The 27,429-nt window shown below is 45.8% G+C and overlaps 1 long non-coding RNA gene across 1 annotated transcript; it reads right to left on the reverse strand.

The window, feature by feature from the left end:
• Positions 1 to 2,462: 2,462 nt before the first annotated feature.
• On the reverse strand, positions 2,463 to 27,411 carry LOC123953961. Its single transcript, XR_006821000.1, has 3 exons — positions 26,992 to 27,411; positions 16,114 to 16,207; positions 2,463 to 2,580 (listed from the first exon to the last, which is right to left on the reverse strand). It is a non-coding gene; the product is annotated as an uncharacterized LOC123953961 (long non-coding RNA).
• Positions 27,412 to 27,429: the final 18 nt, after the last annotated feature.

The raw sequence follows: 27,429 nt of genomic DNA on the forward strand, positions 1-27,429 counted from the left end.
TAGAAGGACCTGAGAGTAAAACATGTGCCATAATAAGAACAGCAGCTGTTTATTGAGTGGTGGTTTAGCACCAAGTGCTTTCACTCAGTTATTCCTCACAACAGCTGGGCCTGGGATCCCTTTCCTCTGGTTTCCCTTTTGGCCTAGCTGTCTGCTCATTTAGATTTCAGCTCAAATGCCACCTTCCCTGAGCTCCCATCTCTACTTGCCACTAACCATCACCCTTTAGTGACTTTCTACAACACTTATATTTCCTCCATTGTACCTGCTTCATTTATTCCTTCAGAAGAATTATATCGTATTTATTTGCTTGGTTATTGTCTCTCTGTCCCCGTCCTGCACCTTCAGCATCTAATTCAGTGTCTGCATTGACTCTAGACTATGTATTGCATTAAATATGCATTGAATTAAAATTACCAGATCTGGGGCGCCTGGGTGGCTCAGTGGGTTAAAGCCTCTGCCTTCGGCTCAGGTCATGATCCCCGGGTTCTGGGATCGAGCCCCGCATCGGGCTCTCTGCTCCGCGGAGACCCTGCTTCCTCCTCTCTCTCTGCCTGCCTCTCTGCCTGCTTGTGATCTCTCTCTCTCTCTCTATGTCAGATAAATAAATAAAATCTTTAAAAAAAAATAAAATAAAATAAAATAAAATTACCAGATCTTCTATCGCCATTTTACAGATTAGGACGTTGACTTTCTCAAGGTCACATTGTTTTTTGTTTAAGATTTTATTTATTTTTTATTAAAAGAGAGTGAGAGAGCACAAGTGGCAGCGGTGGTGGGGGGCAACAGAGGGGGTGGCAGAGGGAGAGGCAGAAGCAAGATCCCCACTGAGCAGGGAGCCTGATGCAGGGCTTGATCCCAGGACTCTGGGATCATGACCTGAGGCGAGGACAGACCCTTAACCGACTGAGCCACCCAGGTGCCCCTCTAGTTTACATTGTTAATAAATGAATAAGTTCCAGGTCTGGATGATCCTAAAAATCTCTTCTCTTTCTCTCTCTCTCTCTCTTTTTTTTTTAATTTATTTATTTATTTGACAGAGAGAGATCACAAGTAGGCAGAGAGGCAGGCAGAGAGAGAGAGGAGGAAGCAGGCCTCCTGCTGAGCAGAGAGCCGGATGCGGGGCTTGATCCCAGGACCCCGAGATCATGACCTGAGCCGCAGGCAATGGCTTAATCCACTGAGCTACCCAGGCGCCCCTCTCTCTCTTTTTAATCGATTTGAGAGAGATAAAGAGAGAACAGGAGAGCGCAAGCAGTAGGTGGGGCCAGAGGAAGAGGGAGAACCAGACTTTCTGCTGATCAGGGAGCCCAACACAGGGCTGGATCCCAGGATCCTGGATCATGACCCGAGCCAAAGGCAGGCACTTAACCAACTGAACCGCCCAGGGGCCCCTAAATCTAATTTTTCAAGAGGTGGGAGATCTGGATTATTTTGGGGAGAAATATAATTTTTAAATGCTGGTCACAAATTGATGTTTTAAAATACAGTGCAGTCAAAAGAAAAAATACAGTGCAGTCTAGATACAGCCTATGGTTCTCTCATTCAGCTGAATACTCTCTTTTTGCAACCAGAAGACAGAGTCAGAGAAGGTATAATATAATAATATATGTATATTTGGTCTTTGTGTAGAATTCCTGACACAGAGCTCTAAATATCCTTGGAATTTTCTGGAATCTGCTTTTGTTATTCATAATGAGCCTCCATTAACTACTGGTACCTGAGTTTACGCCAGTGAGGTGACTTTTTGTGGGAATGGGGCTGGATAGCTTGAGATATCTAGAAAGCAGTCCCCAAAGGAACCAATCTTGTGATTAGAGGTTTAAAACTTTCCAAACCCCTTCCTCAGCCATGTCCCTGACCCTGACCCTCCCTATCTCCTCACCTTTTGCGAGCAGAGAGGGGCTGGAGATTAAATCCAATCTCCAGAGGCCATGCCTGTGTAATGAGATCTCCATAAAAACTCCCCAACCATGAACCATGAGCCATGGCACCCCTGGAGAGGGCATGTAAACTCTGTACCCCACCCCAATATGCATCTCTCCCATTTGGCTGTTCCTCAGTTGTCTTTTATAATAAATCTGTAATAGTAGAGTATGTTCTTGAGTTCTGTGAGTTGTTCCATAGAATTATCAAACCTGAGGAGGTCGTCATGGGAACCCCCCAAATTTTTAGTTAGCTGGACAAAATGAAGGCAGCCTGGGAACCCCATTTGCAGGGACACCTGAAGTAGGGGCAGTCTTTTTTATTAAAAGATTTATTTATTTACTTATTTTAACAGAGGCTGGGGGGGAGGGGCAGAGGGCGAGAGCGTCCCAAGCGGACTCCCCGCTGGATGCGGAGCCAGTCATGGGGCTTGAACTCAGGACCCTGAGATCATGACCTGAGCCAAAAACCAAGAGTCAGCCGCTCAACTAACTGTGGCACCCAGGCGCCCCCGAAGTGGAGGCAGTCTTACGGGACTGAGCTTTAGCCAGTGGAGTTGGTGCTAACCCTGGGAGTCGGTGTCAGAATTGAACTGAATTGTTGGACATCCAGTTGATGTTGGAGAATTGAAGAATTTGTATGGAAAAATAAGAGCTTGGTGTTGGGGAGAGAAAAAGAAAAAAACAATGATGGAAGTGGGTTAGAAAAAAAGACGCTACAGAAGGAAAAGGACCTGCTTGTGGTTACACGAGCGAGTTAGTTATGGAGCCTGGTCTGACTCCAAATCTGGGGCTCTGTCACATCAGACAGACTGGCTCACCCTCGGGTGCCGGGATTTTATACTTTCTAAGAGTGCATGGAGTGTGGTCTATGCTCGCTAATTGGCACATAACACTGGTGGAATGAATGCAGAATAAATGAATGGATACGGCACCAAAATGCTTACACTTAGAGCGGCACAAAGACAATACCTGGTGTAATTCTGATTGGCAGCAGGGAGGGGACAACTCATCATAGGTATTACAGGATTCTCTGGGAAGGGGAGAAAGTGGATATTCAACCTCATTCTTGGTTGATGAGAACCAGCTGATCAGTTTTACAAAGCCCAAGAATAGCTCATTTCCAGGGTCTTCTGGGAGTTCGGATGGCACCAAAGTAAACCCACTATGACTCCACCAAGTAGAAACCCCAGAGAAGTTTCCCAGATCATCTTCACGATTTTTGCCATACCGGCATCCTACCTCCAACTACTATTTATTCAATAGTTTTCTTTAATTAAAGTCCCTTTATTTTTTATTTTATTTTTAAAATTTTAAAAACTATTTATTTGTTTGTTTATTTATTTATTTGACACACACACAGAGAGAGAGAGAGAGAGCGCACAAGCAGGGGGAGTGGCAGGCAGAGGGAGAGGGAAAAGCAGGCTTCCTGCGGAGAAAGGAGCCCAGTGAATGCAGGGCTCCATCCCAGAATCCTGGGATCGTGACCTAAGCTGAAGGCAGATACTTAACTCACTAAGCCACCCAGGTGCCCCTAAAATAAGTATATTTTTAAAAGCCAAAGGTTGGGGCCCCTGGGTGGCTCGGTTGTTAAGCATCTGCCTTCGGCTCAGGTCACGATCCTACATCAGGCTCTCTGCTCAGGGGGAAGCCTGCCTCTCCTCTCCCTCTCCAATTCCCCCTGCTTGTGTTCCCTCTCTGTCTGTACCTCTCTCTGTCAAATAAATAAATAAAATCTTAAAAAATAAAGGGGCGCCTGGGTGGCTCAGTGGGTTAAAGCCTCTGCCTTCGGCTCGGGTCATGATCCCAGGGTCCTGGGATCGAGCCCCACATCGGGCTCTCTGCTCCGCGGGGAGCCTTCTTCCTCCTCTCTCTCTGCCTGCCTCTCTGCCTAGTTGTGATTTCTCTCTGTCGAATAAATAAAATATTAAAAAAAAAAAAAGTAGGGTGCTTGGGTGGCTCAGTTGTTTAAGCTACTGCCTTCAGCTCAGGTCATGATCCTGGAGTCCCAGGATTGAGTCCCATATCATTCTCCCTGCTTGGCAGGGAGTCTGCTTCTCCCACTGTCCTCTCTCCTCTCATGCCTTCTCTCTCTCTCTCTCAAATAAATAAATAAAATATTTTATTTTATTTTTTAAAGATTTTATTTATTTATTTGACAGAGATCACAAGTAGGCAGAGAAGCAGGCAGAGAGAGAGGAGGAAGTAGGCTCCCCGCTGAGCAGAGAGCCCGATGTGGGACTCAATCCCAGAACCTTGAGATCATGACCCGAGCTGAAGGCAGAGGCTTTAACCCACTGAGCCACCCAGGTGCCCCAAAATGGCAATGTCTCAGTTTTTTTTTTGTTTGTTTGTTTTTTTAAAGATTTTATTTATTTATTTGACAGACAGAAATTACAAGTAGGCAGAGAGGCAGGCAGAGAGAGAGAGGAGGAAGCAGGCTCCCCGCTGAGCAGAGAGCCCGATGCGGGGCTCCATCCCAGGACCCTGGGATCATGACCTGAGCCGAAGGCAGAGGCTTTAACCCACTGAGCCACCCAGGCACCCCAAGAGGAGGGTTCTTAAAGGAGGTCCATGATTGGGTTTTACAAGCCCCCTGGAATTATGTACAAAATGTGTGTTGTGCTCACAGGCATTTTTCCAGGGAGAGGGTCTATAACTTCCATCAGATGCATGAAGGAGCATAAAGAAAAATATTGCCCTAGAATAAACCAAACTCCTGGGGTGAATGTTAAGATTCTCTCCCCAGAGTCCACTGAATTGGCTTACCTAGGGTTCCATAGCACCACATATCTGGCAACTCACTCTATTCCACTCTAGCTACTAAATTTGCCTGAAAAGTCTTCTAAACCTGAAAATGTGCATTTTTAAAAAGATTTATCCATTTATTTTAGAGAGAGAGCACTCACTCACATGAGTGCAGGGGGCAGGAGGAGGAGGAGAAGGAGAGCACCAGACTCCCCACTGAGCACAGAGCCTGGATAGCTGAGGGGCTCGAACCCACGACTCTAAGATCATGACCTAAGCCAAAACCAAGGGTCAGATGCTCAGCCAACTGAGCCACCCAGGAGCCCCAGGTTCCTGATTTTTAAATGGAAATATAAGGTGGTGGGAAGGGTTACATTAAATAATGCATCTAAAGACCTAACCAAGGTCCCCCAAAATGGTGACTATTGCTGTTATGTATTGAGAACTTACTATATGCCAGGCATTTGCGACACACTGTCTCATTGACTTCTCACAACTCTATGGGGTGGATATCAAGAACTGCCGGTCTCTTCATTACACAGAGAAGGAAAACAAGGTTCAGTGAAGTGAAGTCCCTTGCCTAAAGTCACACTGCTCAGAAATGACAGAGCTGGGTCTGACTCTGCAGTCACATGTAGTAGGCGGAACCCCTGAGCTGTCCATCTCCCCAGACAAAGAGATGATGATGCATGTTCCTGGAGACTGTAGGTATCCCTGGCTCCTGGCAGAAGCCCGCTACATATATGTTGGATGGATGGATGGATGGATAGATGGATGGATGGGTGGGTGGAAGGAAGGAAGGATATTTCAAACTAACTCAACATTGCGTCCTCTCACACTTGATCCTAGACTGGCTCTTGACTCTCTTGATCTTCCCTGGAGAAACTACCTTGTATTTTAGCCACCACACTTTCCCAGGGCCTTCAGAATGCCCTTTGGGAATGTCCATATGCAGGCTCAAGGGCTCAGAGCTCTATCCTCCAGCAAACAGGCTAGAGAAGACCACCTGCTCCACCTCCACTCGCCACTGTCCACGATTATACTGTTCCCAGCCATGTCCAGCAATCACTTTTCAAGGTTTTCTGGGACCTCAAGCCCTTTCTTGGACCAGTTCTCTCATCAACCTAGCAGCCCTAGCCCTCCCTTACCTGAAAGGACATGTGAGATGTGACCCTGCAGCTCCCAGAACTGATTCAAGGACTCTTGCCCAGAAAGGATGGCTCCATGGGAGGGAGAGCGGAAGGCCTAGGTCTGAATCCAGAAGCTTCCTCATGGAGAAGGGCTGGCACTTGCCTGGGGCTGGCAGGGCGACTGAGGTTTAGAGCCAAGTGCTGCGCTGCAGTGCAGGGGGAGGGAGGCCAGATAGGCTGGGACAACTCAGGGAAGAAAAATCTCCTCTCTGGCCAATAGCCAAGCCTTGCCTGAGTGGACAGACCCCTCTGAAGGCTCACTGTTCAGCCTCCTGTCCATGGGGGCAGCAGATGAATTCAGACACATCCAGAGAGGCCTAGTCAGCCCCCCACCAGCTTCCAGTGAGTGGTCAGAGTCACCCAGAGCAGAGGCTAAAAGCACAGACTCTGAGGCCATGCAGGCTCGGGTACGCATTCTGACTCTACCCCAACTAACGTGTGCAGCCTTAGGTAAGCGAGTTCACCTCTCTGAGCCTCAGTTTTCTTATTTGTAAAACGCGGACTGCCGTAGTCCTCGTTTCTCAAGGAGTTTGGAGATTGAGATGGTGCGTGTAAAGTATATAGTGTAAGACTTGGCACGTGGCAAAAGTCGACGATGCCAGCTACCAATTATTATTAATATTTCCCTAAACCAGGATTTTTCCACCTTGGCACTAACATTTTGGACCAGAAAGTCTTTTGCTCGGAGGGGGACCATCCTGTGCTTTGGAGGATGTTCTCAGCATCCATACCCTCTACCTACTAGATGCCAATCGCATTTCATGCCCAATTATCAACCAACAATGTCTGCAGACAGCACCAAATGTCCCCTGGAGGGTGATATGGCCCCAGTTGAGAATGACTGCTGTAAACAATCAAGACTTGAGTCCAAATGTCACGAATGCCAAACTCACAGCCCCAGTGAAAGACCACAAGGCAGGCAGACGTACTACAGATGAAGGGAAGGGACGTCCAGCAACTACAGAACAGGTTCCCTCCAGTGTGTGTGCTAAGAAGCTGGACCTGCACTTGTTCTGGGAGCTAATAGCCCCCCTCTGACTCACTAGTGATCTCAGTGTCCCTCTTTAATTATATGCACAAATGGCCCCCAGTTAAATCTCGATTATTCTAGGGCCCAAAGGGACAAGTCGTGGGTATCTGATTTCTGGCATCTGCATTCTTTTTCACTGACAGGGAGAAAACTTGACTCTCCAGAACTCAAGAGTTCATTCAGAAATTTATTCATGACTGCTGAGAGATTTCAAAAAAAAAAGATTTTATTTATTTATTTGACAGACAGAGATCACAAGTAGGCAGAGAGGCAGGCAGAGAGAGAGAGGAGGAAGCAGGTTCCCTGCTAAGCACAGAGCCCGATGCAGGGCTCGATCCCAGGACCCTGAGATCATGACCTGAGCTGAAGGCAGAGGCCTAACCCACTGAGCCGCCCAGGTGTCTTGATTTTTTTTTTTTTTAAGATTTTAGGGACTTTGGGGAGATTTTTGAGAGAGAACTATGTGTCAGTCATTGTGCTGGTTGCGGAGGATTGTGATATTGTGACTTTAATGAGAAATATATATTTGATCTCCATTCAGGATCCTGGCTCAGAGTTCCTAAAACCTTGGAATTTCCTGAGCAGTTAAGAGAAATGGCAGTATCTGTTTTTTTCTTATATTTTAGTATCTTATTTATTTATTTGACAGAGAGAGAGTGTGCACGCACAAGCAGGGGGAGTGGCAGGCAGAGGAATAGGGAGAAGCAGGCTCCCTACTGAAGCCCCAGACAGGGCTTGGACCTAGGACCCTGGGATCAGGACCTGAGCCAAAAGCAAACACTTAACCAACTGAGCCACCCAGGTGCCCTCCCTGCCGGTTTTTTTTTTCCCCCCTTTTTAAACACATCTCAGCTATTGTATCATTTTATTTGTAAATAATTCGTTTGTGTTTCTATGGTGCATCTTTTGTCATAACATTTGGTCTCTAGTTTCAGTTCCTGAAACGGGTGAAATGGGTGAATTGGAGGTCTTGTTATCATAACAAGTCTTTCTCTACTACGTTTATGTTAATGTTAATAAGGTTTATGTTAATGAAGTGACTTTTGGAAAGTACCTAAGGATAGGAGCTGATTGCTTCCGGAGGCAACCATTAGAAGGGTGGAACATCCAGCCCCACCCTTGACCGCCAAGGGAGGGGTGAGGGGCTGGAGGTTGAGTTCGATAGCTAACAACTAATGCCAACGACTTAGTCAATCATCCCTGTGTTTTGAGGTCTCCATAAAAACCCAAAAGGACAGGGTTTGGAAAGCTTCTGGGTTGGTGAACATGTGGAGATGCAGGGAGAGTGGCATGCCAGGAGCTCTGAGCTCTCTTCCCGTACTTTGTCTTACATGTATCTTCTGTCTGGCTGTTCCTGGTTTTATCCCTTCGTAATAAACTGGTGATCCGGTAAATAAAATGTTTCTCTGAGTTCCGTGAGTTCTTCTACCAAATTAATCAAACCCAAGGAGAGGGTCACGGAGACCTCTGATTTATAGCCTGTTGGTCAGAAGTATATTTAACACACACACACACACACACACACACACACACACACACACACAGAGAGAGACAGAAGCAGCAGCAGTCGTAGGAGGCAACAATCTGGGCTTGTGACTGGCTTCTGCGGTGGGAAGGGTGGGGCAGTCTTGCAGGACTGGGCCCTTAATCTGTGGATTCTAATGCTATCTCCAGGTAGAGAGTGTCAGAATTGAGGTGAATTGTAGGAAACCCAGGTGGTGTCCAGACAATGCTTGTTGGTGTGAGGGAACACCCCTGCCCCATATAGAGTAATTGGCGACCAAAACCCTACTAGGAATGTAGAAGAGGGTTGCCTGATGGCTCAGTTGGTTAAGCATCCCTTGATTTCGCTCAGGTCATGATATCAGGGTCATGAGATGGAGACCCTGCATCTGCTTCCGCCCTGGGCGTGGGGCCTGCTGGGATTCTCCCTCTCCCTCTGCTGTTCCCCTCCCCTCACTCACACACACGCGTGTTCTCTCTCTCTCTCCCCCTAATAAAAAAAAATCTTTTAAAGGAATGTACAAAAGAACAAAATGGGCAATGTCCCATCTTCACGGAACCTATATTCTAATAGGAGAATAAAGATAATAAACAAGCAAAAATATGTCATGCCCTGGGACGCCTGGATGGCTCAGTGGGTTAAAGCCTCTGCCTTCGGTTCATGATCTCAGGGTCCTGGGATCGAGCCCCACATCAGGCTCTCTGCTCAGCAGGAAGCATGCTTCTCCCTCTCTCTCTCTGCCTGCCTCTCTGCCTACTTGTGATCTCTGTCTGTCAAATAAATAAAATCTTAAAAAAAAATATGTCATGCCCTGATAAGTGAAATGAATAAAAATAAAGTAGAACAAGAGAACCAAAGGTGATAGGATGAGGAGTCTTGATTTTTTTTTAAATTCTCTTTCTTTAGTCATTTATTTATTTATTTATTTTTAAAAGATTTTATTTATTTATTTGACAGAGAGAGAGATAATAAGTAGGCAGAGAAATAGGAAGAAGCAGGCTCCCCGCTGAGCGGAGAGCCCGATGTGGGGCTCGATCCCAGGACCGGATCATGACCCGAGCAAAGGCAGAGGCTTTAGCCCACTGAGCCACCCAGGCGCCCTGAGGAGTCTTGATTTTAATAGAGGTTTCTGGGAAGGACTCTCCAAGAAGGTGCCATTTGAGCCAAGATTTGACGATCAGGTGGAGGATGGGGTGTGGAGAGGCCCGTGGAGGCGGAGAGGCCAGGCAGAGGTAGGAATAGAGCTGGCTGGATTTTAGATATATTCTGAGGGCAGAGCTGGCAGATTTGCTGATTAATTGAATGCAAGGTGTGAGGGAAGAGAGGCATCAAACATGACTCCAAAACTTGCGGCCTGAACAATGAGAAGAATAGACTGGGTTGGGGAAGGCTGGCCAAAACAGAAACAAAAAGTTGCTTTGGCCGTGTTAAGCTTAAGATGCTTATTAGACATTCCAAGTGGAGGTGTCAAATAAGTAGTTGGATATATGAGTTCTGGGAAGAGGTCCAGACCAGTGCTATAATTTGGGGAAGTCATCAGTTTATAAGTGACATTTAAAACCATGAGACTGGATGAGGTCATCACGGAGGGAGGAGGACGTGAAGATGGAAGAGGTAATGCTTATTCAGCTAACAACGTTCTCCAAGCTTTTAACATGGGCCAGGCCCCAAGGCAGGTGCTAGGTATGGAGATGTATATCCTTAGGCACCTGCCCAAGAGATGCTCCATTACTTATTTAATTTTTCCTGTCTAAATGCTTTGGCTACTTAGAGGATAAACATTGGGAGTTCCTGCCCTGCCTCTTAGTCACTTATTTTTTTCAACAGATACTTACTGAGCACCTACTTGTACAAGGCCCCTGTCTAGGCACCGGGGTCATGAAAGGAAATAAGTCAGATAAGGCTCCCTACTAATGGTATTTACATTTTGTATGTGGAAGAGGTGGGCATTGAACAAGATGCATATGTTGATGTGATTACAGTGTGACAAATGCAATGACCGCGAACGTAGGTAGTAGGAGAGCTGTTAATGAGGCCTGTGCCCTAGCCTGGGAGGCAGGAAGGCTTTCCTGGGAAGTCACATTTGAGTAGCAATCTAAAGGAAGCTGTACTTGCAGAAGGGGACATGCAGAAGCTTCTCGGGTGAAAGGAACAGCACAGGTCAAAGATCTGAAGGCTCGAAGGAGACTGACAACTGAGGAAGGCCAACTTGGCTACATAGAAGTGATCTGGGGGAATGGGAGAGATGAAGCTGGGGGTGCGGGACTGGGCAACAGCCAGACCTTCAGGGTCTTGTGAGCCTAGCTAAGACCGCATGGATTCTCTCCTGAGGCCATCATTGGCCCCAAAGGGCTATAGGTTGGGCTTCATGTGATCATAGGGTCACTAAGAAGGGTAGATCAGGGCAGAGAGCCAATGTATTTGACTGTTGCCCCTTTGCCTTAGTTTCTTGCTTGACCCATTTTAGACATCTGTTTGCAGAGCCCCAGTTCTCTCGAGGGCAGGAGGGATGTCCTCTCTCAGAGGAGTAGAACCCCTGATGCCCCCAAACTTGGCATCTGGGCATCTCAAAGCCAGAGTTTAAGGCTGCACATAAAAGTCTTCTTCTTCTTCTTCTAGGAGCCACTCCAGAGATATTACAGAAAGTCCCTGGCTTAGGATAGTTAGACTAAAGATTTTTTGACTTTACAACGGTGCAAAAGTGATACACAAACCATACTTTGCATTTTGATTTTGGATCTCTTCCTAGGCTGGCGATGTGCGGTACTCTACGCTCTCGCCCACAGCTTCCCGCCAGCCATGCAGTCGCAAGGGTAAAAGACTGATACACTTACAGCCATTCTGCTTCTCACTTTCAGTACAGTGTTCAATAAATTACACGAGCTAGTCAACATTTTATTATAAAATATGGTTTGTGTTGGATGATTTTGATCATCTATAAGCTAATGTAACTGTTCTGAGTACTTTTAAGGTAGGCCAGGCTAAGCTATGCTTTTCAGTAGGTTAGGTATATGAAATGCATTTACGACTTAGGGTATTTTCAACTTATGATGGGTTTATTGGAATAAACCCCATTGAAAGCCAAAGGTCTGTATTTCATTAAGCACTTCTGGCCAGAGCCTCTGTGACTCTCTTCTCTATGATTATCTTCTATCTGAGTTCATATAAATTAGAGTCCTGGATTTACGGGCCCCTTACCATCGGGCTATAAAGTAAAATAATTAATTAGTGCAGCCAATTGCAACTGTTCTGTCTCGATGTCACAGCCATCACAGGTGTGAAATATTTAGAGAACCAGTTTTCTTTCCTGACATCCATTTTTTATTAAAGATTATAAAAATAATAAATGTGCAAAGTAAAAGATGCAGAACGCAAAGAATTAAATTATAATGATTAACTGTATAAAGAGGAACACTGTTAATATTTTGCCCTAAAAAATCATTTTTTCAATACATATGTATATATATATATATCCATATTCATAGGATACCTATCACACTGTAAATATCATTTTTTAAAAATATTTTATTTATTTATTTAAGAGAGAGAGAGAGCATGAGCAGAGTGGAGGGTGTGGCAGAGGGAGAGGGAAAAGTAGACTCCTTGCTGAGCAGAGAGCCCAATGTGGGCTTGTTCCCAGGACCCTGGGATCATGACCTGAGCCAAAAGCAGACACTTAACTGCCTGAGCCACCCAGGTGCCCCTGTAAATATCATTTTTGTTACATGCTTTTCCATGTCCTTAAAAGCCTCCTACAACATTATTTTTCTTAAAAAAAAAAGATTTTATTTATTTATCTGAGAGAGAGATCAAGAGAGAGAGAGAGAGAGCACAGGTGGGAGAGAGGCAGAGGCAGAAAGCAGACTCCCTGCTTCTGGGAGGGACTCTGGGCTCGATTCCAGGACCTGGGGATGACGACCTGAGCTGAAGGCAGATGCTTCACCAACTGAGCCACCTAGGCGCCCCCAACATAATCTTTCAATAGCTTCTTAATAGTCCATCCATAACTATTTCCATCCATCATTTTGAAACAATCCCTTATCGTTGGACACTTGGGTTGTTTCCAGTTTTTCAGTATTTTAACAACACTTTGTTCTGATGAACACCCTTCAAAGTTAAAAATAATCTTTGTTTTATTCTACTTTCAGAAGTAATAGGTACTCATTGTATAAAAGTCAAACACTGCAGCAATTTAGAATCTGGAAAAGAACGTTCCCGGTAATCTCACAACTCAAAGATAACAACTGTTAAAATTAGATTTTTAAAAAATGCGTAGAACAGTTTTTCTTCTTTCTTTTTACCAAAACGGGATGATTCTGAGTTTTCCATGTCACGACATATACATCTGCTTCATTCTTTTGATAATCTTCCTGACATCCCCCCTACCATCGCTATCTGCCCACGCGCATCTGTACGCACACACTGCCTCCCCTCCACGTCCCAGGCATGAACCACAAGTGCTCCTATCTAAGGCCATCTTCTTGGCCCTGAGTCCATCTCCTCTCACTTCTCTGACAGCCAGTGTGTCAAATCCTGCATCATTAATTTCCCGCATCTCCTGGATTATTCCCATTAGTGTACAAACATCCTGCAACACTCTCCACCCTTAGTAAATGCCTTCCTTACCTTTACATTCTCCTCTAGCTACCGACCCATTCAGCTCTCCTCCAAAGAGCTCTCTATGCAGTTAGCACCCCCTCATCTGTGGAAAGTGCCCCCTCATCATACGTTCCAAGACGCCCTGGGGATGCCTGAAACCACAGATATACTGAATCCTCCGTATACATGTTTTTCCTGCACAGACACACCTATGACAACATTTAATTTATGAATCAGGCACAGTAAGAGATGGACAACAATAGCTATACTAACAATCAATAATTAACGATTAGTAATAATTAACTATAAAATGGAACAAGTATAACTGTAGAACAATTATAGAACTGTCGTAAAAGTGTGAATATGATCTCTCTCTCTCAAAATATCTTATTGTGCTGACCTCCCCCTTCTTGCGATGCTCTGAGATGATAAAATGCCTGTACGATGAGACGAAGCGAGGTGAATGGCAGGCATTGTGACGGAGCATTAGGGCTACTCTTGACTTTCTGAGGACAGTCAGGAGGATGCTCTGCTTCCAGATTGAAGCTGGAACCGGGGGAAGTGAAACCGTGGACGAGGGCGGGAGTAGGGGTGGGGGGAGGGGAACTATCTCAATGTCTCTGACTCAGAACTATGAGAAATGAATTTGTGGTTGTTTAAAAGCCACCCAATCAGTGGTATTTTGTTACAGCAGCCGGAACGGACTGAGACACAGCCCATTGCCCATTGCCTTCTCCATTCACCGCACCAAAACAGCTTATTGAGGTGACCAGTGACTGCCACGTGCTAGATCCAGTGACCAGTTCTCAGCACTTCCGTGGATGCACTCATCACAATCCGCTTTCTTCTCTTCTGAAACTCATTCTTTGCTTGGGTTCTAGGATCCCTGAGACTCTCACAGCTCTCCTCTCTCCCTGGGCGCGTCTCCTCAGGTCAGCTGCTTGTCCGCGTTTTCTCCCTGACCTCTGAAGAACGGAGTGTCCCAGGCCTCACTTTTTGGGCCACTTCTCATAGTCTCTATTTTCACGGCTCTAAACACTACCTCTATGTCCAGGACTCCTATTTTAGTCCACTGGGGCTGTTGTAACAGAACGCCATAGACTGAGGGGCTTAGAAACAACCAAAATTCATTTCCACGGTTTTGGAGGCTGGAAATCCAAGATCAGGGTGCCAACGTGGTTGGGTTCTGGTGAGAGCCCTCTTCCTGGGTTATAGCCAGCTGTCTTCTTTCTGTGTCCTTGCATGCTAGAAGGAGCAAGGGACTTTCTGAGGTCTCTTTTATTATAAGGGCCCTAGTCCTATTCTTTTTTCTTTTTTAAGATTTTATTTATTTATTTGACAGAGAGAGATCACAAGTAGTCAGAGAGGCAGGCAGAGAGAGAGAGGGAAGCAGGCTCCCTGCTGAGCAGAGAGCCCAATGCGGGACTTGATCCCAGGACCCCGAGATCATGACCTGAGCCGAAGGCAGCGGCTTAACCCACTGAGCCACCCAGGCACCCCCCTAGTCCTATTCTTTTTTTTTTTTCTTTAAAGATTCCATTTATTTATTTGACAGAGAGAGATCACAATAGGCAAAGAGGCAGGCAGAGAGAGTGAGAGGGAAGCAGGCTCCCCGCCAAGAAGAGAGCCCAATGCGGGACTCGATCCCAGGACCCCAAGATCATGACCTGAGCCGAAGGCAGCGGCTTAAACCACTGAGCCACCCAAGCGCCCCCCCCCCAGTCCTATTCTTAAAAGTTCTACCCTTATGGCCTAATACTTCCCCAAAGCCCTACCTCCCCATCCTATCACACATATGTTTCAACATATGAATTTTGCGCGTGCATAAACATTCAGTCTGCAGGAAGCCCCAAATTTGTAGTCAGCCAGGAAAAAACTGGGTACACTGGGAATCCCATTTGTGGCCCTTGCCTAAAGTAGGGATAAGTCTTGCAGGACGGAGCCTTTAACCTGTGGGGTTCAGTATTAACTCTGGCTAGTGTCAGAATTAAATTCAATTGGGGTGCTTGGGTGGGTCAGTTGATTAAGTGTCTGACTTCGGCTCAGGTCATGATCTCAGGGCCCGGGATTGGGCTCTGCTCTCAGCAGGGAGTCTGCTTGTCCCTCTCCCTCTCCCTTTGTCCTCCCGACCCCACTCATGCTCTCTCTCTCCCTCTCAAATAAAGAAATAAAAAAAATTTTTTTTAAAGATTTTATTTATTTATTTGATAGGCAGAGATCACAAGTGGGCAGAGAGGCAGGCAGAGAGAGGAGGGGAAGCAGGTTTCCTGGGACCCTGGGATCATGACCCGAGCTGAAGGCAGAGGCTTTAACCCACTGAGCCACCCAGGCACCCCAAGAAATAAAATCTTAAAAAAAAAAATAATTGAATTGTTGAACACAGAGTTGGTGTTGGAGAATTAGAGAACTGATATGGAAAAATGATACATTACACGTTCAAAAAAAAAACCAAACCCACCCGAGTCACTGGGTTTTAGGACAGCGCTAGATACACACACTTCAACAGATATAAAAATTATAAGCCACAAACAGGAGAAAAGGAAAGATGAGAATAAATGGAAAGTAACATCAAGGCTCTGGATGGGAAAGCCAAATATAGCAAGAATGAAAAAAATTTTCCACATGTAAATTTATAGATTTAACACCATTTCAATTAAGATACTAACAAGATGTTGTACAGAACTTGACAGAAAGATGTTAGATTATGCTTAGATAAATCATGGGGTGCCTCGGTGGCTCAGTTGGCTAAGCGTCCCACTCTTGATTTCAGCTCAGGTCATGATCTCAGGTTTGTGAGGCTGAGCCCCAGGTAGGGCTTTGCGCGGGGCATGGAGCATGCTTAAGATTCTCTCTCTCCTGGGTTGCCTGAGTGGCTCAGTTTGTTAGGCATCTGACTCATGACTTTTGCTCAGGTTATCATCAGGCCCCAGCATGGAGCTCTGCGTTCATTGGGCAGTCTGCTTAATACTCTTTCTCTCCCTCTCTCTCTCTGCCCCGCTCCCCACAAAAGAGTCGGCAAATCATCAACACAACTAAGCCTTTCAGAGGTACAAATTAGGAGGAAAGTTCTAGACTGGGCTCATACGGTTCTTGCTACCACTGAATACCAAAACTCACCAAGTCAGGGATCTGGCGGCCACGGAGAGTTTGGTCAAGCAAAAGACTGGGGAGGCAGAGATGGAGAAATCAATGTTCCAAGAAGCAGCAGCCCCTGTGAGGATCAAGCACAGGCTTTCAGACACAGAGAAGCTGGCTGAGGAGTAGTGGGAGATGAGGAGAAGCTGGGGGAGGCACATATGAAGAGCCAAGATAAGGGTATGGAGATGGGGCTCTCTCCAGGAGGCACTTTGTCTCTCCTCCCCTGCTGAGTCCCTAGTTTTTAGCCCAGAGCAGCCAACAGATGTTCTGTATCTTGGAGATCTTTTCGTACCTGCATGTACAGACTTGGTTTTTGTAACGTCTGCATAGTGTTCAGGCCTCCACATTTCCCCTGTGACAGCTCCCCACCGGATGGACCCGGAGGTTGCTTCCAGTTATTATCAGGGAATCACAGTCATTATTAATAAACATCCTAGCTTTTCCAATGCAGCTCCCTCTGTGGCCCTTCTTCCCAAGGGCCAGGAGGGATCTTTGGATTTTTGCTTGGTCCAGTTTTGCTCTCCTGGTTCCCAAACAACCACGCTTTTGCTATTCATAGTCCCCTCAGAGACTGTGAGACTATAGTCCCCTCAGGCCTTCCCCTCCCCCCCAGCCTACTCCCCTTTACAATCATCCTATTCAGGATGATATACAGTAAACATTTGTATGGTAAAGGGAACTCACGCTGATTTCTACTGAGCCCCTGAAATACTCAGGTCTTACATGTATATACCCTAACCCACCTGGACTCGAATTTTCATTAGGGCTTCTCACCATAAGTCACCTGTGGTTCTAGAGGGAGAAAGAACACCCCTTACCCCCAACTCAGGCCATTCTTGTGCTGAGTTACTGAGCTTTCCCCAGAGCACCAAGCTTTTTTGGCCCTCCCAGCTTTCTCTGCACAAGGTCTCCCTTCTTTCCTCAGGACCTGGCGAACACCAGCTGGTTCTTCAGGTCTCACAAGCCACCCCCTCCTGGAAGCCTTTCCTGAATACCCACTCCAGCCTGGGTGAAGAGCCGCAGAAGCACCCCATTATCGCTTGTAGCACATATCCCACTTTGGTACATTTCTTTTTTAGTTGTCTGTGAACAGTGTGAGGGCTGACTTTGGGTCTTGTTCACTGTTTTGTCCCTGGCGCCCACCACAGAGCCAGGCGGTTCTGTGGCTCAATACATATCTGTTGAATGAATGAACAAATGTCAAGTGCGCAAGGAGCGGGGAAGCCACCAGAGCCCCAGATGCCACATACATGACCGACCGTGGTCTCTTACAGCTGGGGAAGAAGCATTCTCTAAGGGACAAAAACCTGGCTTCCTGCAGATACCTTCAAGGAGTCTGTCACAGGACAACTGGCAACCCAAGGGAAAGGATGGAATAACAAAAGAAACTGGTCTCCAGCTGCCTCGCTCCAGGGAATGTTTGTCAGTGTGACATTCACAGAGCCTGCCTCAGCCAGACAGAAGGGAGTTCAGCTACTGTGCACGTGTTAGAACTGAGCGATGTGTGGCTTAGAAACTTCTTGGCTCTGCGTTCATTTTTTTTTCTTTTTTACTTAAAAAAAAAAAAAAACCTCCGGATATTTCATATTCATATATATATATTTTTTGCCTTTAAGAAATGTTTTTATTTTTCAGGTGCTGTTACCAAATTATATTGACAGAGTTCATTAAAAATCTGCTTAGTGCAAAATTGATTCGATCCAAAAACATTAGGATTCTAATAAATAAGTGCATCTTCTTGCTGCATTAAAAAATGCAAAAAAAAAGATACATTTATATGTATATCATCAGTACTGTCATTACTCAATTCACACTGCTTCAACCCTTTGCTTGTGTTTCTGGTTTACTCTGCCATAAAATGAGTTTAAAGGTATGGGATGGGGTGGGGACATGTTTAAGGAATAGTTCTGGGTTGAGGGTAAGGAATTTGGGGCTGAGAAAATGAAACGTGGTGAACTAAAGGAGCTCATCTGTACCATTTTGTACCTCAGTTCCCCTTTTCTGGAGCTAGAATAACTCTTTTTTAAGTACTAGTTAATAAATTCAACAGGTGATTAAGCACTGGTTTTTTTGTTCGTTTCTTTTTTAAGGTGTTTTTTTTTTTTTTTTTTTTTTTTTTTTACTTTTATTCAACAGAGATCACAAGTAGGCAGAGAGGCAGGCAGAGAGAGGGGAGGGGATGCAGGCTCCCTGCCAAGCGGAGAGCTGATGTGGGGCTCAATCCCAGGACCCCAGGGATCATTACCTGAGCCGAAGGCAGAGGCTTTAACCCACTGAGCCACCCAGGTGCCCCATTAAGCACTGTTAAAAAGAAAACTACAGGGGGTGCCTGGGTGACTCAGTGGGTTAAGCCTCTGCCTTTGGCTCAGGTCCTGATCCAGTCGGGAGCCTGCTTCCCCCTCTCACTCTGTCTGCCTCTGCCTAATTGTGACCTCTGTCTGTCAAATAAATAAATAAAGTCTTTAAAAAAAGAAGAACAAAAAAAAACCACAGGCCCAAAATGGTGTCACTGAGGTTAAGACCCCAAGTCGGTAAAGCAGGACTTACCATCTAACCCAACTGCAGTTTCATCAACGCTCCCCCTCCCCGAAATGTAATGTTTAACCAGTCAACATGGGAATTTTCTGGTTAACACTAGGAAATTTACTGATAGGCCCCTTCAGTTCTCCTCAGGAGGGTGACTTTGCCTAAAACAATGGATTCTTTGCTAATCATTTGCTTTTTATCCATTCCCTCTCTACCTTTAAAAACCTTTCCTTTTCCGTAGCCTTTTTAGATCTCTTGTTTGCTTGCTAGACTGGATGCTGCCTGATTCACAAATCAATTAATGAAGCCAATTAGAGGGATGGTCTGACTGACTGGCTCAGTCAGAGGTGCATGTGACTCTTGACCTCAGGGTCGAGAATTCAACCCACAATGGTGTAGATTACTAGAAATAAATAAATAAATAAATAAATATACTTAAAAAAAAATAAAGCCAATTAGACCTTTAAAATTTAAATTTTTTATTGTTATTTCATAGCACCTACTATGCGCTAACGTAACATGGCTGTAAAGATAAGTGATTGGTCTATGCTCTTCTTAATCTTTTCTGGGGGGATGTTTTACAGATCATTGTGAATGATGAACTGCCCTATATGGTAGCCACTAGCCACATCTGGCTATTTAAATTAATATTAACCAGGGCTCGGTTGGGGCAGGGGGTGGTGGAGAGGGCGCTCAGTCAGTTAAGCATCTGACTCTCAATTTCGGCTCAGGTCATCATCTCATGGGCTGTGAAATCAAGCCCCGTGTCCTGGGGCCCCATGCTCATCACGGAGTCCGCTTGAGATTCTCTCTCTCCCTCTGCCCCTTCCCCAACTCTTCGTACTTCTCTCTCTCTAAGGAACTAAATCTTTATAAAGTAATAAAGTAATATTAATTAATTACAATTAAATACAATTAAAAGTTCAGTATCTCAGTTGCAGGAGTCACATTTTTTTTTTTAAAGATTTTATTTATTTATTTGACAGAGAGAGAGAGATCACAAGTAGGCAGAGAGGCAGGCAGAGAGAGAGGAGGAAGCAGGCTCCCTGCAGAGCAGAGAGCCCGATGCGGGGCTCGATCCCAGGACCCTGAGATCACGACCTGAGCCGAAGGCAGAGGCTTAACCCACTGAGCCACCCAGGCGCCCCAGGAGTCACATTTTGAGAGCTCGACAGTCACATAGTGCTAATGACTACCACCAAAGAGCTCAGACACAGAATGTTTCCAGCATCACATGAAGTTCTATTGGACAGCACTACATATATATTCTTCCTAGAATAAAGACTTTTCTGTTCACATGCAATACTTTGCATCCAACTTTACAACCTTCACAATTTTGCAGGGTTGGGGTAGGGGTTATTCACTGGTCCCTAAGGCCCCAGAATCCAAGAAAAAGAAGCCCTGATATGACAAGCAATTTGAGGACTCCATCTCAGAATATAGCAAGTTGGGGCGCCTGGGTGGCTAGTGGGTAAAGCCTCTGCCTTCAGCTCAGGTCATGATCTCAGGGTCCTGGGATTGAGCCCCGCATAGGGCTCTCTGCTCTGCGGGAGCCTGCTCCCCCCACCCTGCCTGCCTCTCTGCCAACTTGTGATCTCTGTTAAATAAATAAAATCTTAAAAAAAAAAATATAGCAAGTTGACAAAAATAAAGCAACAAAGCTACTACAAATTCAGTAAGCTCACTGCTTTAATTTTACCTCCTCATGTAAAAGGGGGGGGGGGTGCCTACCTTCTGGCCACATTCAACAAAACATCAGTTTAGGGGTCCCTGGGAGGCTCAGCCATTAAGTGTCTGCTTTCGGCTCAGATAATGATCCTAAGATCCCAGGATCCAGCCCCACACCATGCTCCCTGCTGAGCAGGGAGCCTGCTTCTCCCACTCCCTCTGCCACTCTCTCTCTCTCAAATAAATAAATAAAATCTTAAAAAACAACAACAGCAGGGGCACCTGGGCGGCTCAGTCAGTTAAGCATCGACCTGCTCAGGTCATGATCCCGGGGTCCTCACATCAGGCTCCTCCCTCAGTAGGGATCCTGCTTCACCCTCTCCCTCCATTCCTCCCCCTGCTTGTGCTGTCAAATAAATAAATAAGGGGCGCCTGGGTGGCTCAGTGGTTTTTTTTTTTTTTTTTAAAGATTTTATTTGTTCATTTGACAGAGAGAGAGATCACAAGTAGGCAGAGAGGCAGACAGAGAGAGAGGAGGAAGCAGGCTCCCTGCAGAGCAGAGAGCCCGATGAGGGGCTCGATCCCAGGACCCTGAGATCATGACCCGAGCCGAAGGCAGTGGCCTAATCCACTGAGCCACCCAGGCGCCCCGGCTCAGTGGTTTAAGCTGCTGCCTTCAGCTCAGGTCATGATCTCAGGGTCCTGGGATCAAGTCCCACATCAGGCTCTCTGCTCAGCAGGGAGCCTGCTTCCCTCTCACTCTCTCTGTCTGCCTCTCTGCCTACTTATGATCTCTCTCTGTCAAATAAATAAATAAAATCTTAAAATAAATAAATAAATAAATAAAATCTTAAAAAAAACACACACAAAAAACACAAACCATCCCAATAGCAACAACAACATCAGCTTATTATCCAAAAATAACTGAAAAACAATGTTAAGAATTATCTGCAGTCTCTGAAGGAGACACCAAAGAGGAATAACATTCACAACACACTGTAAATCTTCTTCAGTTATCTCTCCTATCTTTTTCCTCTTCTCATCCTCCCACACACGGCACTTGCTTCCTGAAAGCTCTCTGCATCCAAACCCCCTCCAAACCCACTCTGCTGCCGCTTCTCCCCTTCCTCCCCTGCACAGCAAAGTTCTCTGTTATGTAGCTCTGCAGAATATGTTTTATTTTATTCCATCACACAAATACAGTGGCAAAGAATAACAAAGAGAAAGCTCCCAGGGTGATGTGACCAGGCACGTTTTCCACAGTGATCCAATCCCACAGCTCTCCTTGGCACCCTGGACCAGTTTCACTGAGGTGACTCATTTTCCCACCAATGGTTTACTTCCCACATCACTTCCTCTTTGGTCCACTGCTCCCAAGGACCAGAGTCTGGGAGAAACTCATGACTGAGCCTGACCCAGAAGAGAACATTTTGCTGGGATGCCAGAGGGAACTGATGTCATAGGGAAAGGGAGAAAACCAGATGGGCCAGTTCATAGAATGTTTTATCCCCACTGATAATTGTTTTACTATTACTTCTTATTGGGCACTGCCCTATTCCCTAGTGAATGGCTTGCCTGCCGTGGGAAATACATTAACTCTTAACACTCTGCCAAGGTAAAAGGCTTCTTTTCAATCTGAAGAGAAGCCCAGCAGTGCCATTCTTATCTTCATATTAGGAATGATCAATGTTCTGGAGCTCCCATGTATTTTAGGTGAAAGCTTATCCCTGTAGAAAGGACAGTCCTAGCCCATGTATCTGAGAACTCCGATGCCCATCCACCATCGTCAAGTCATGTAACTGAAATTAGTGAAGAAGGCACTAGATGTGACTAGGCTGTCAACACTTCTTATCCTTCCTTATGTTCTCCACATACAACTGAACTCATCATCATTGTCCATTCCCTGTAGATTACTTTCTTCTGCTTTAGTCTCCATCTCAGAATGCTACCCATGCATAACCAGTTCCGCAAGCCAAGAACTTGGAAATCAACCTGGACTCCTCCTCACTCAGCCCCCACACCCAGTCTATCCCCATGTCCTAGGATGTCGTCTCCTTGGGATAACTCACCTCCTTAGTATCAATCTCTATTACCTTACGTCAGGCCACTGGCATCTCTTGCTTGGAGGACTGCAGTGTCTACCAGCTGGGGTCTCCCTGCGTCTGCCCCATTTTACTTCCCCATGTAACCTACTAGTCAACAGGCCATTTGGAGCTATCTCTGTTCTTTATTTTTTAGTATTTTATTTATTTATATGACAAAGAGAGAGAGAGAGAGAGCGTGCACAAGCAAGCAGGGGGAGTGGCAGGCAGAGGAAGAGGGAGAAGCAGACTCCTCGCTGAGCACAGAGCCCGACATAGGACTTGATCTCAGGACCCAGGATCACGACCCAATCCAAAGGCAGACATTTAACCAACTGAGCCTTCCAGGAACCTCTAACCCCTGTTCTTACCTATATGCACTTCTGACTACACTATCGTATCTTCCCAGAACAGTAAGAATCCATTGCAAAATCACAAATGAATAATGTAGTTTTAAATAAAGGACTCTACAAGGTCCCAGGGAGGGGCTTACACTGCAATACACAGCAAGCTTCTACACAGACCCTTTCCCGCCCCTGCCTCACTATGGCAGGTATTGCCACACCCGTCCCTCACTTCCCACTTCCCTCACTCCCCACTTCCACAGCTGCACTCTACACTCTAGTCTAATTAGCTTTTGGTCTCCTCCTCCCTGTCTCTTACTCCATATCTCTAATCCTTTCAGCTGCTACTTCCTTCTGAAACTATCTCATCCCAACATAACTCTTCCGAGTCCTTCCTTTACTCACTGCTCTCCGTGGAGTCCGCAGGCCATAATGTGGTCTACTAGGCTTTGCAAGCCCCAGACCCAGCTCCTCCTCCATCTTCCCCACTTGAACCTTCTGCCCCAGCCATACTGTAGGGCAGTGAGGATCGCCCCTGGTCTGGTGTGCTCTCTTCTATGTGGGACATCTGTCATACTCTTCTTCTTCCCTATGATTAACTCCTACTGGTCTTTCAAGGCTCAACCTAAACATCTCCTCTTGGTAGCGTTCCTTATAGTCTCTAAGATTGTATTAGGTGGTCTCATAGCAGTTTACCCTTATCACAAATGTGCTCTCTATGGCTGTTTGAATAGCAGCTTGGACACACTTTGAGAACAAAATTACATTACTGCACGCCATGGGCCTCTTATATGGCCTAAAATTTAGCCATAATGCTGAATAGGTAAGCAAAAGCTCAAAAGCATGTTCCTACCTAGAGTCTGCAGTCTTAGTAGAGAATGGAACCCATGAGCCCCTTAAGCATTAAGCCATAATTCTGGCCTTATTTGTGTTCTGACCTGCAAAGGTTAGTACCTGGGTTCAAAGGAAAACAAACAAACAAAAAAATCCACCCTTAGGGTTCCATGGATTGCCATAAATGCCCCCTGGCAATTTATCTGTGTTCCTTCTAATTCTACACTTGGCCCTCTCTCCACATCAGGGCACAACATTTTCTTATCTATGAACCCCTCTGGTGATTGCATGCTGTGAGAGCACAACATAAGCTGCATCATTACTATTCATAAGCCATCTTCCACCTTGAGTCCTAGTAGGCTACTTGGTTAACTCAACTTCTCGCCCTAGGAGATGACCAAATTGTCTCCAACCAGCACTTTTTGCAGGGGTGGGGAGGCTGATTTTCCAGGCAACAATTATGTAGAAGTGGTAGGAGTCAGATAGTGGTATTAACACACCTAAACACACCCCAAAAATGGGGAGGCATCTGGACTACCGGATGCCTTTAGGATACGTAAGCTCCTAAAAGTCTTTGTACTTTGATTCAAGATCATATTTGGCCAGGACTCTTTCCTGCTTGATTTCTGAAGGCTAACAAAGAACAACTAGAAGCTTTACATCATCCAGAATACAACAGATGGTTCTGCTTTATTTTAGAAATAATTTATTGTGCTTTATTCCAATTATAAAAGTAGTACATGCTAATTACAGACAATTTGATAAATACAGAACAGCATAAATAAAAATACAGAAATCACTTCCAACAAGAGATTATCTCCACGAACATTTGGAAAGTATTTTGTTCTATGCTTCTCTGTTACAAACAATGAATATATATGTGTGTGTGTGTATATATATATTTTTTCTTTTTTTGAGGAACCTCCAATGTGTGTGTGTGTGTGTGTGTGTTCCCTTGAACAGAACTGGATAGTACTACTTAAATTTTCTTTTTCAGAATATAAAAAAACCGCACACAGTTGCAGTAACTATTTTCAACTTTACAGAACTATACGAGTTCTAAAATGAAAGTTCCCACAACTGCATTCTTTGGAGACAACCGGTGTCAATCAATTTAATAGATTCCTTGAGAACATATACTTATATGTGTATAATGTACTTATTAAACAAGATATCTTTTTAAGCAGGCTCCACACCCAGCAGAGTCCAACACGGGCCCAAACACAACTGTGAGATCAAGACCTGAACCAAGATCGAGTCAGCAGCTCAACCAACTGAAGCCATCTAGGTGGTCCCTAAATAACATTTTAAATTCATTTTAGGGGCACCTGAGTGGTTCAGTGGGTTAAAGCCTCTGCCTTCAGCTCAGGTCATGATCTCAGGGTCCTGGGATCAAACCCCGCATCAAGCCCCGCATCGGGCTCTCTGCTCATCCGGGAGCCTGCCTCCCACCCCCCCCCGCCCCCCGCCTGCCTCTCGGCCTACTTGTGATCTCTGTCTGTTGAATAAAGAAAGAAAAATCTTTTTTTTTAATATTTTATTTATTTCACAGAGAAATCACAACTAGGCAGAGAGGCAGGCAGAGAGAGAGGAGGAAGCAGGCTCCCTGCGGAGCAGAGCCCGATGCGGGGCTCGATCCCAGGACTCTGGAATCATGACCTGAGCTGAAGGCAGAGGCTTTAATCGACTGAGCCACTCATGCGCCCCGAAAGAAAAATCTTAAAAAAAAAAAATTTTTTTTTCATTTTAATTATAACTAAGCATGACCTTCATATCCTCTAAAATATCATTTAATAATTGTAACATTCAAAATTATTATGTTGAACCACTCTCTTATCAGGGGTTCAATTTTTTTTAATTGCATAGAATGCAATGAACATACATAATTTATTGTAAGGATTTCTTATTTCCTAATGATAAAATCCTACAAGTGAAATTACTGGACCAAGAGCTATATGTATATTATCAGGACCTGATGTATACCATCGCTCTACCGTCCAAAAATGATATACACTCAGTAGTTATGCACGGGTGCTTAATTTTTGTTTTTATTTTAAAAGGCTCAGAGGCGGGGGCCCCCTGAGTGGCTCAGTCGGTTGAGTCTGAGACTTGATCTCAGCTCAGGTCTTGATTCCAGGGTCCTGAGTTCAAGCCCCACCTTGGATTCCACGCCGGGCTTGAGTCTACTCAAAAAAAAAAAAAAAGAAGAAGAAGAAGAAGAAAACAACAACGACCTCAGAGGTGGTGTAACTACAATTCAACTACTGTACCTTCAGATTAAATGTTTGGTTTTGTTCTCTTCCTATTGCTAGCATTAATGGAGTTCTTGTTTGTTTTTTTTAAACACCCAAGGTAGAGCCCAAACTCACAACCAGGAGATCTAAGAGTCACCCACGACTGAGCCAGCCAGGAGACCCTAGAGTGTGTTTTTTTGAAAGTTTCAGGGGTGCCTGAATGGCTCAGGTCATGATCCTGGGGTCCTGGGATCGAGGCCTGTATTGGGGTGGAGGGGGGAGTCTCTGCTCAGCGGGGAGCCTGCTTCGCCTCCCCACCTACTTGTGATCTCTGTCAAATAAATAAATAAAATCTTCTGGGGACCTGGGTGGCTCAGTGGGTTAAGCCTCTGCCTTCGCCTCGGGTCATGATCTCGGGATCCTGGGATCGAACCCCACATCGGACTCTCTGCTCAGTGGGGAGCCTGCTTCCCCCTTTCTCTCTGCCTACTTGTGATCTGTCAAATAAATAAATAAAATCTTTAAAAAAATAAATAAAATCTTAGAAAAAAATGAAAGTTTCCATATCTGCCCCCCAACATTTATTATCAAGATTTCCAGATATACAAAAAGGTTGGAAGAATGGTACACTGAAAGCACGCGCCGTCTAGATTCTACAGATTCTACAGTTAACATTCGGCTGTATTTGCTTTTGCGCACCTGCCCGTGCGTCAGTTCAGAGGTTTCATTTTTAATACACAAGTTCTTTTTAGATGCCTATTTTTGTAACGTCCCCAACGTCCCCAAGTTCAGTGCCCTTAACAATGGGTAGTAAATGTGAAAATGTGCCCAAACGGCAGTCTACCCGAGCTCCTGAGAGGGTCACCCCACAGGCTGGGAGCTGGGCTTGGGGTTCGAATCCCGACCCCACCAGGAGACCTCAGTTTTCTCACCTGTAACATCGGAATCCCACCATCTTCGGGGAGGATTAAACGCACAAATAGTGGGAGTTACTCTGTAGCGACAGCTGAGATCGCTGAGACTCTGTTACACCCTCCTAGTCTCCCCTGAATGTCAAGGCCAAGTTCTGGAAGCCATCTCAAGCCCCTCACACTCATCTTTGGTCCATTTGAGACCCTCAGTCCTAAGCGATTGTAAAATGGGGGCAGGATCGCCCAGAGGACTACTGACCTGAGTCTGAATGCCGCGAAGGCCCCACCCAGCCCACCGTCCGGGACTCCTTCAGGCCGCAGCGGGGTCAGCCTGCCGCCCGGGCCTGGCTCCCTCCCTCGGGCGCCCCGAACGCAGAGTGACTGCCCGCGGGAGCCCCACACAGGCCGCTACCCGCGTCACCTCAGGGAGTGCTCACAAAAGCCTGTGAGGTAACGCTACAGAGGCAGAAGACTGAGGCCCAGGAAGCCTGAGGCACTTGCCCCTATCCCGGCCACTTGTCCATGAATCCGGCGAGGGAACTGCCTTCAGAGAATTCGGGAAGTCGAACCCAATTCGCCCGACTCCAAGCTCTCCCTCACTTTGCACCCAGGCCCGCCCGCACCTACAGGGGGCGCCGGCCTGCGCGCAAGCGCAGTCATCTCAGCCGCGTCCCCTTTAAGACGATTCCTTTTGCTT

The sequence above is a fragment of the Meles meles genome, chromosome 12 (assembly GCF_922984935.1).
Source record: "Meles meles chromosome 12, mMelMel3.1 paternal haplotype, whole genome shotgun sequence".
NCBI classification, from domain to species: Eukaryota; Metazoa; Chordata; class Mammalia; order Carnivora; family Mustelidae; genus Meles; species Meles meles.